Source organism: Geotrypetes seraphini, chromosome 17 (assembly GCF_902459505.1).
Source record: "Geotrypetes seraphini chromosome 17, aGeoSer1.1, whole genome shotgun sequence".
In the NCBI taxonomy this organism is placed as follows: Eukaryota; Metazoa; Chordata; class Amphibia; order Gymnophiona; family Dermophiidae; genus Geotrypetes; species Geotrypetes seraphini.
Window position 1 is genome coordinate 16,614,028 of NC_047100.1, and position 8,778 is coordinate 16,622,805.

The 8,778-nt window shown below is 36.0% G+C and overlaps 1 protein-coding gene across 4 annotated transcripts in view; it reads right to left on the reverse strand.

The window, feature by feature from the left end:
* ASB14 (ankyrin repeat and SOCS box containing 14) overlaps nt 1–2,117 on the reverse strand; it is a 94,025-nt gene extending 91,908 nt beyond the window's left edge. For 3 of the 4 annotated variants that reach the window (XM_033925886.1, XM_033925887.1, XM_033925884.1), the window contains exon 1: nt 1,987–2,113. The gene's annotated coding sequence lies outside the window, so the exon portion shown is untranslated. Of the gene's footprint in view, nt 1–1,986 lie in introns of all 4 variants that reach the window. The other variant, XM_033925885.1, reaches the window with a different exon arrangement.
* Nucleotides 2,118–8,778: the final 6,661 nt, after the last annotated feature.

The window sequence follows — 8,778 nt, forward strand, 5'->3', positions numbered from 1 at the left end:
TTTAATTAATTGGTTCTTTATCTAATGATTTCATTCTATATGTTTGCTTTTGTCATCTGGTTGTATTTTTTGTTCCTCCCCCCCCCTTCTTTGACTGTGCACTATCTTATTTATTAATTATTTTTTTCATTCTCTCTTCCAACATTTGTCTTAGTTGTTCAAGTTTTCAATCTCTTATCTCTACATTTTACACTATATGTAATTATACAGAAAGTACCGTGTTTATGTATTGATTTATATATATTTCACTTATAGGTTGTTTTTAACTCTTCATTACAATATTTTAGATTTTAATGCATTGGTTTTAAATTTTATTAAATCTACAGTGATTCATCATAAAAGTTTTTTTAAATGTATCATTAGAACTACACTTATTGTACATCTTAAAAAAGAATAAAGAATTGGGGGAAAAAATGTATCATTAGAACTTTTATATATGTATTTTTTATATATGGAATTTTGTTATATATGCATTTTTGGTGTGTTAATATGTATTTATGCTTATTTATATATATGTGTTTGCATTTGTGATCTGTTGCATTTTTATGTTATTAATGTGTGTGTATACAAATATTTGTAGACTGCTGAGGCAGGCCGGTTAGGTTGAAACATGTATATGTCGAGTCGTGTTATTGGATAAATAAAGCCATTTGAACCATTGGATGAATAAAAGGACAGTTTTGTACAAGTTTGTATTCACCAGTCTTATTTTGACAATTCCACTCCTTAAATTCTGTATAATGAAACACTAATAACATATCTAACATGTCTAACTAACATATAACTACTAACAGTAACTACTTAGATTTGTGGATAAGTGGGTTATAAATAATTTTTAAATAAATAAATATCAGCTTCTGATGGGACTACAAATCATCACCCTCAGCTCTGGGGTTATAAAAACATAGAAACACGATGGCAGATACAGGCTGAACGGCCAATCTAGTTTTCCCATCCACAACATCCATTATCTCCTCCTCCCCCTAAGAGATCCCACATGCCTGTCCCATGCTATCTTGAATACAGCTACAGTCTTCATCACCACCACCTCTCTGGGGAGACTGTTACACACATCTAGCATCCTTACTGTAAAGAAGTATTTCCTTACATTACTCCTGAGCCTATCAACTTTTTAATTTCATCCTATGCCTTCTCCTTCCGGAGTTTTCCTTCATTTGAAAAAAGACTTACCTCCTGTACATTAACGTACGGAAATATTTAAACATCTCTATTATATCGCCTTTCTCCCATCTTTCCTCTAGAGTATACATATTAAGATCTCTCTGTCTGTCCCCTTATGATTTATGACAAAGACCAACAACCAATTCTGACTCCATCTGTAAACGTCTACTATCCTATCAGGCAGCGTTATGGGGTAAAGATTTGGATCAATTAATTGTGACTTCTAGTACTTACCTAGAATTCAGGGGGCATTTAAAAACATATGTATTTGCTAAGTACTTGGGTAACTAATTTTCTTCATTCAACTGTATATTTTATGCTTTTGTGAACCACATAGAGCTTGTTATGTTATGTTATATCTTTTTGAAGGTGCAATCTCCAAAATTGCACACAATATTCCAAATGGAGCCTCACCAGAGACTTATACAATGGCATTATCACCTACCTTTTTCTACTAGCCATTCCTCTCCTTATGTACCCAAGCATCTTCCTGGCTTTGACTACCGTCTTTTCTACTTGTTTTGCCACCCTGAGATCATCAGATCATGTGTTTCCTCAAAACCAGGAGACACATTTTAAAGGCTTTTTATACTTTGTAATTGAGTGTAGTTGCAATATTGAAGCTTTGAAAAGCCGTATCATTAAAGAATATTGAGAACTACATCTCCAAAAAAACACAAACCATGATTAATGCTGCTTTTTAGGAAAATAAATTGATATACAATAACAGACAGTGTCTATGTAAGTCCTGCTACTTTCATAAGAGACCAAAAATCCAAAGCAAACAAGTATGATTTTGCTCACCTTTATATTTTTTTTCTTTGATCAGAGACGTCAGATCTGAAAAAAAGTATTTATCAATTTAGACTTCTTTTTTTCTTTTTAGAAAGGAGCTCTTCATTCCCTATAGCATCCATTTTCATCAACAGCTTACTATAAATACCTGATCATAAGACAGTCTTGGATGGCTCTCCTATTCCTTACACATGGGTTTTGCTATGTTTAGTAACATTATCCAGTGGATTACAGGCCAGCAAAAGATTAACAGGTCTGACTACTTGTTGATATTGCAATACCCTTTGGGGGGGGGGGGTCTGTGCTTTGATAACAATTTATATGAGTTTTTATTCCTTTAACCTTTTATTCGATTTTAACAATTTTTTTCCTTTTCTGTTCCTGTTCCCAAGGCAGAGTCATTTTAAAACCTGGAAGTATCAGAAATGAATTATGGGTTTCTAACTTGTAGAGAATATACAGAATTGGCTAGTTCAGTTTGGGCTATTTGTAAATCAGAAGCAGGATTCCTCAGTCTGTACCCCCTTTAATAAAAGATTCAACTTATTCACAGAATTATGATAAAGGAAGTTATCAAGATGCCATAGAGCTTTAACTCATGTAATTTGCCCTAGTATTTTAACAGTTTGACTTGCTTTACTGTGGCGATATTTATGTTGCAGCATGTTACATAATGAGATGCAAAATATGGAAATGCTTGTAAAGCATCTCATTACTTTGTATAAACCATAATGCAACTTACGGTGTGCACTGTCCCCGTCTTTGCAAGCTCTGTCCCATGTCATTCTCTACAAGTCACTTTATGGCCCTTAAAACATGCTTTAGCAAATCTAGCCCTAAATGTTCTTTCCTAACCTGATGAGTGAAAATTTTTCTATAGGTGCTTTAACAGAAAAACCAAAATGATTGGAAAGTAGGGATGGTCCAAGATAGTGGGTAAAATATCAAGAAAGTCGGCAATATGTATGGGGAGAGAAACACCTCTCACTAACCCAATGAGAGGAAGGTGATACAGTGTAAAATACTGTATTTAACCTAACATAAATTTCTATGGAAGAGACCTCAGTACTGGGGAACTGTAATGAATAAATGAAATTTGCAACAGTGTCTCCCGGGCTGACAACTCATATATGGACAATCACTGCAGCCCAAGTGAGTTCGTCCTATACATCATAATGTCTCTACCTTTTAGTGATAATGTGAAGTAGAAAATCAATCCAAATCCAAACAAAAAGTGAAAAAACATGTGCGTTGTTCACCCTCCTCTCATGGAAAAAGTCTTCAATTTTCAGTTAGCTGCACAATACTTTCAATTTATTCTATTTATCAGTGAATACAATGAAAAAAGTAGTACATAAAATGTTAAAATGTCCAAAGTACTAGACTTATCTGTATTGAAAGGAAAGTCCATAGTTTGCCCGACAGAACTGTTTTGCTGTCTCCTTCAGGAGCTGAACCCCCTCTGTATTACATCTTCCAGATCATTGCAAATTCAAAACGGTAGGCGAAACCTGTCCAAAAAAAGGCATCGGAGGTGAGTTCCTAACAGATTTTACTCTCTCCGTAGCCCAAGAGAGTGGGAACATTTGACTGCTGAGCTGTATTTCCTCAGTTACTGCCTCAAATTAAAATCATGTCTGTATGAAAGTGAGTATAGCACCTGATGTCAATGTTTTAGGACATAGAAGTGTAGTCCCCTTCTGAATGGCGACTTAGATGTTTATACAAGATAAATATTTCATTCTCGGTTTATGCACATCTTAAATGTGAATGGCCCTTCTAAAATTAACATCTTAATGAAGTAGGGGTCCTTTTATAAAAAGTTAAATGGTATTCTTACAAAATTTGTTTGGCTGGGTATAAGGCCTAGAATTGCTTTAGTATTTCTACAAAAGCCAATTGAGAAGGGTGGGGTAAATTTTCCAAATTTTTATAGGTATCATCAAACCTATATTTTATGCCAGGGTATGTATTGGGTCCTCCCAGAACTCATGGAAAATGCCCCGGATTGGTTATATTTGGAATGGTGTCTCTTGTTTCCTTTACATCTTGTTCATGTTCTCAGTATTAAAATGCCTAGGAAGTATAAAGAGAACAGAATATTAATTGATACTTGGAAAATATTACGCTACGTTAGTAATTTATTCCATTAAGTAAATCTACAAATCAGTCTTTATGGATAAACTCCAAGATTCAAACTGGCGGATCTCAAATCCTATTGAAGCATTGGATTATTGCAGGTATTCGTTCTCTAAATGATGTTATTTCAAATGGTAAACTGCTTGAGTTTTCACAGTTGCAACATAGATTTGGTTTTAATAAGTCACAGAGTTTTAAGTGGTTGCAACTGAAGCAGATTATTCAGGTGGGGTTCCCTGAATGGAAAACTCTTAATAAACAATATTCTATGAAGTTCCTGTGCTTTCAGGCGGATTTCCTAGGACACCAGGCCGCACAGTGGTATAAATTACTATCTGGATATTTGAATAAAAAACCAAAAACTGGTCTTAGAGACATTTGGAACATTGAGATTAAGCATTATATTTCTGTGTCTCAAAGGCCACGAATTTGGTCTTGGAGAATAAGGTGTACAGTTTCCGCATCTATGAGACAAATTTGGTTTTTTCTGTTACATAGAGCGTTTTGGCAAAAGTTCGATAGCTCTATGTCTAATAGATGCTGGCACTGTAACTTGGAGGCGGGGACGTTGGATCATTTAATATTTTATTGTCCTTGCATTATGAACTTTTGGAAATCTATTTGGTCTCAAATAAATTGTCTTCTAGAAAAATATAGATTTATCTTATACTAATCTGTTCGGCATGTCAATGAGAACTAAAAGTCAAATTTCTTCAATAACAAACTTTTATTGATAATGACAGGTGTTGCCATCCAACATATTACCAAAAACTGGAAAAATTATACCAATCTTAATTATTCATTTTGGTGGAATTCACTATGTCACATATATAAAATGGAAAGAGTTATTGCTTTGCAAAAAGGAAATTATAATAAGTTTATAAAGATTTGGGGACCATTGGCAAATTACTGTAATGAGTAGACATCATTTTCTCACTGACAATATTTTTTCTTTTTGGGGGGAGGGATTGGGTAAGAATCAGTATTGTTTAATTAAATATATGAATGTTATATGATATGTTCCTTTAAATTAATTGAGAAGGGATGGGTGGGAAGGGATTTAAATTTTTTATCTACCGTATGTATGATGATAAGAGAAAGTATTTTCAAGTGTTTCTGTAAATGTTTGTTAAGGAAGTAATTTTGTACACTTGTGTTAGTTTTAAAAATGAATAAAGAAGTAAAAAAAAAACACCTTAATGAAGTTAAGAGGTGATAGGCTCAGGAGTATTTTACAGAAAGGGTGTTAGATACGTGGAACAGTCTCCCAGAAGAGGTGGTGGGGACAAAGTCTGTCTGAATTCAAGAAAGCATAGGATAGGCACTTGGGATCTCAGAGAGAGGAAGAGATAATGGTTACTGCGGATGGGCTGACTGGATGGGCCATTTGGCCTTTATCTGCCATCATGTTTCTATGTAATTACAACTTTTCTCATTGCACAATTTAGGTAGCCTGTTGACCAAAATTTGATATTGTGCTAATTGTGCGCATTGTAGTAAATAGGTCCTACTGGAATTAATAAAGCACCTTATTGGCCCTTAACATATAAAATGTGTTGAGGTTTCTCCCTACCTTTTCAGTCCTTACCAGATTCAGTGGGTAAATCTGGTTGACCCCAACGCAAGGTTCTCATCCCTCCATTCATGGCTTTAATCCTTAAGGATACAATGAGGAATACATTGCAGAAACTATTTCATTTTTGAAAAGATGCAAACTTTTGAAGTGAATACCTTATAGCATTCTGCCCAAACATAAACTTACTTTCTAGCGACCTGTTTTTATTGATAAATAAAAACAAAATTTCTTAATGAAATAAGCAATATGAAATAAGACTTAATGAAATAAGACTTTTATGTATCAGGCTTTAGAGTGGTTTGGTATAGGTTCTGGTTTTATTCAAATGATTCAGATACTGTATAGCTCTCCTGGTGCAAGATTATATATTAATAATAGTTTGTCAGATCGATTTAACTTGCTAAGGGGGGTTAGACAGGGGTGTCCTTTATCTCCTTTACTCTTTGATGTTGTTCTTGAACCCTTGTTAATAGCCATTAATCGGGCAAAGGGGATACGAGGCATTCCCTATTCGAATTGGGAATATAAACTCTCTGCTTATGCGGATGATATACTGCTTTATTTGAGGGAACCAGAAATTACCATTCCATGTTTATTTGAATTAATAGAGAAGTTTGGAAAATGTTCTGGATATAAGATCAATTGGAGTAAGTCTGAAGTTCTTTCGCTCAATGTTCACTGTACCAAAGGATTATTTGAATCATTCTCATTTGTTTGGAAAGAAGATGGATTAAAATACTTAAGTATTATTATCAAAAACTCAATAGAGGACACAATGAAGGAGAATGAAAAATTTTTATTAAAGAAAATATCAGAAATGTGTGAGCAATGGAATCTTTTACATCTTTCTTGGTGGTTACATCTTTCTTTATTGCCTGTGGTTTGTTATCAAATGAGTATGATACCAATTTTTTTTCAGGGTTCATTTTACAAAAAGTTAAATAGTATTCTTACTAAATTTGTTTGGTTGGGTAAAAGACCTAGAATTGCTTTAGTATCTTTACAAAAGACAATTGTGGAGGGGGGGTAAGTTTTCCAAATTTTTATAGATATCATCAAGCCTATATTTTAAGACATGTATGTATTGGATCCTCCCAGATTGGTTATATTTAGAATGGCAACTCCTGTTTCCTTTGCATTTGTCTCATCTTATAAGTATAAAATTGCCCAGGAAATATAAAGAAAATAGAATTTTGCTTGATACTTGGAGAACTTTACGTTATGTTAGTAATTTGTCACCAAATCCAATTTCTAAATCATTAAATCAATCCATTTGGCTAAACTCCAAGATTAAAGTTGGTGGATTTAAAATCGTTTGGAAGCATTGGATTATTGCAGGTATACAGACTTTAAATGATGTTGTTGCAAATGGTTCACTGCTTAGTTTTTCACAGTTGCAACATAAATTTGGTTTAAATAAATCACAAAATTTTAAGTGGTTGCAATTGAAGCAGGCCATTCAGGAAGGGTTCCCTGAATGGAAAGATCTTATTACTCAGTATAGTTTGGAATTCCTATGCTTTCAGGCGGATTTCTTGGGTCACCAAGCCGCACAGTGGTATAAATTGTTGTATGAACATAAGAACATAAGAAGTTGCCTCTGCTGGGTCAGACCAGAGGTCCATCGCGCCCAGCAGTCCGCACCCGCAGCGGCCCATGACCTGTATGGTGATCATTGTCTGAACCCTTAAATCCCCTTGGTCTCTATCTATACTCTCTCTATATCCCATCTCTACCTCTATCTGTATCCCTCAATCCCCCTATCTTTCAGGAATTTATCCAATCCTTCTTTAAAACCCTGTAGTGTACTCTGTCCTATCACAACCTCCGGCAGTGCGTTCCATGTGTCCACCACCCTCTGAGTGAAAAAGAACTTCCTAGCATTGGTTCTAAACCTGTCCCCTTTCAGCTTCTCCAAGTGCTTGTGATCCCCATTAGTCTGAAAAATCTATCTCCGTCTACCTTCTCGATACCTCTCATGATCTTGAAAGTCACTATCATGTCTCCTCTGAGTCTCTGCTTTTCCAGGGAGAAGAGCCCCAGTCTTTCTAACCTGTCTGAGTTTGAAAGGTTTTCCATGCCTTTTATCATTTTCGTCGCTCTTCTCTGGACCCTCTCAAGCATCGCCATGTCCTTCTTGAGGTACGGCGACCAATTCTGGGCACAGTACTCCAGGTGCGGGCTCACTATCGCTCAACTTCCTTCGTCCTGGTTGTGATACCCTTCTTAATAATACCCAACATTCTATTTGCTTTCTTTGAGGCTGCTGCACATTGTGCCGTTGATTTCATTGTTGTATCCACTAGCACACACAAGTCCTTTTCAAGGTTGCTTTCCCCTAGCACCGATCCCCCCATTTTGTAGCTGAACATCGGGTTCTTTTTCCCTATATACATGACCTTGCATTTCTCTATATTAAATCGCATTTGCCATTTGTTTGCCCACTCTTCCAGTTTGTTTAGGTCCCTTTGTAGGTCTTCGCATTCCTCCGCGGTTCTAACCCTGCTGCAGAGTTTGGTGTCATCTGCAAATTTTATAACTTCACACTTCGTCCCCATTTCCAGATCGTTTATAAATACATTGAACAGCAGCGGTCCGAGCACCGACCCCTGTGGAACACCGCTCGTGACCCTCCGCCAGTCCGAGGATTGCTCCTTCACCCCAACCCTTTGTTTTCTGCCTGCCAACCAGTGTTTAATCCATCTGTATATATCCCCTTCCACCCCGTGGTTTTGCAGTTTCCTAAGTAGTCGCTCATGGGGTACCTTGTCAAAGGCTTTTTGGAAGTCGAGGTAAATGATGTCTATGGGTTCCCCTTTGTCCATCTTGCTGTTTATTCCTTCAAAGAAGTGCAGTAAGTTTGTTTGAATAAAAAGCACAAAACTGGTCTTAGGGATATTTGGAGCATTGAGATTGGGCATCAAATTTCTGCTTCTCAATGGCCACGACTTTGGTCTTGGAGAATAAAAACTACAAGGTCAGCATCTATGAGACAAACTTGGTTCTTTTTGTTGCATAGAGCTTTTTGGACCCCAGTACGTTTGCAGAAGTTGGATAGCTCTAGGTCTAATAGATGCTGGCATTGT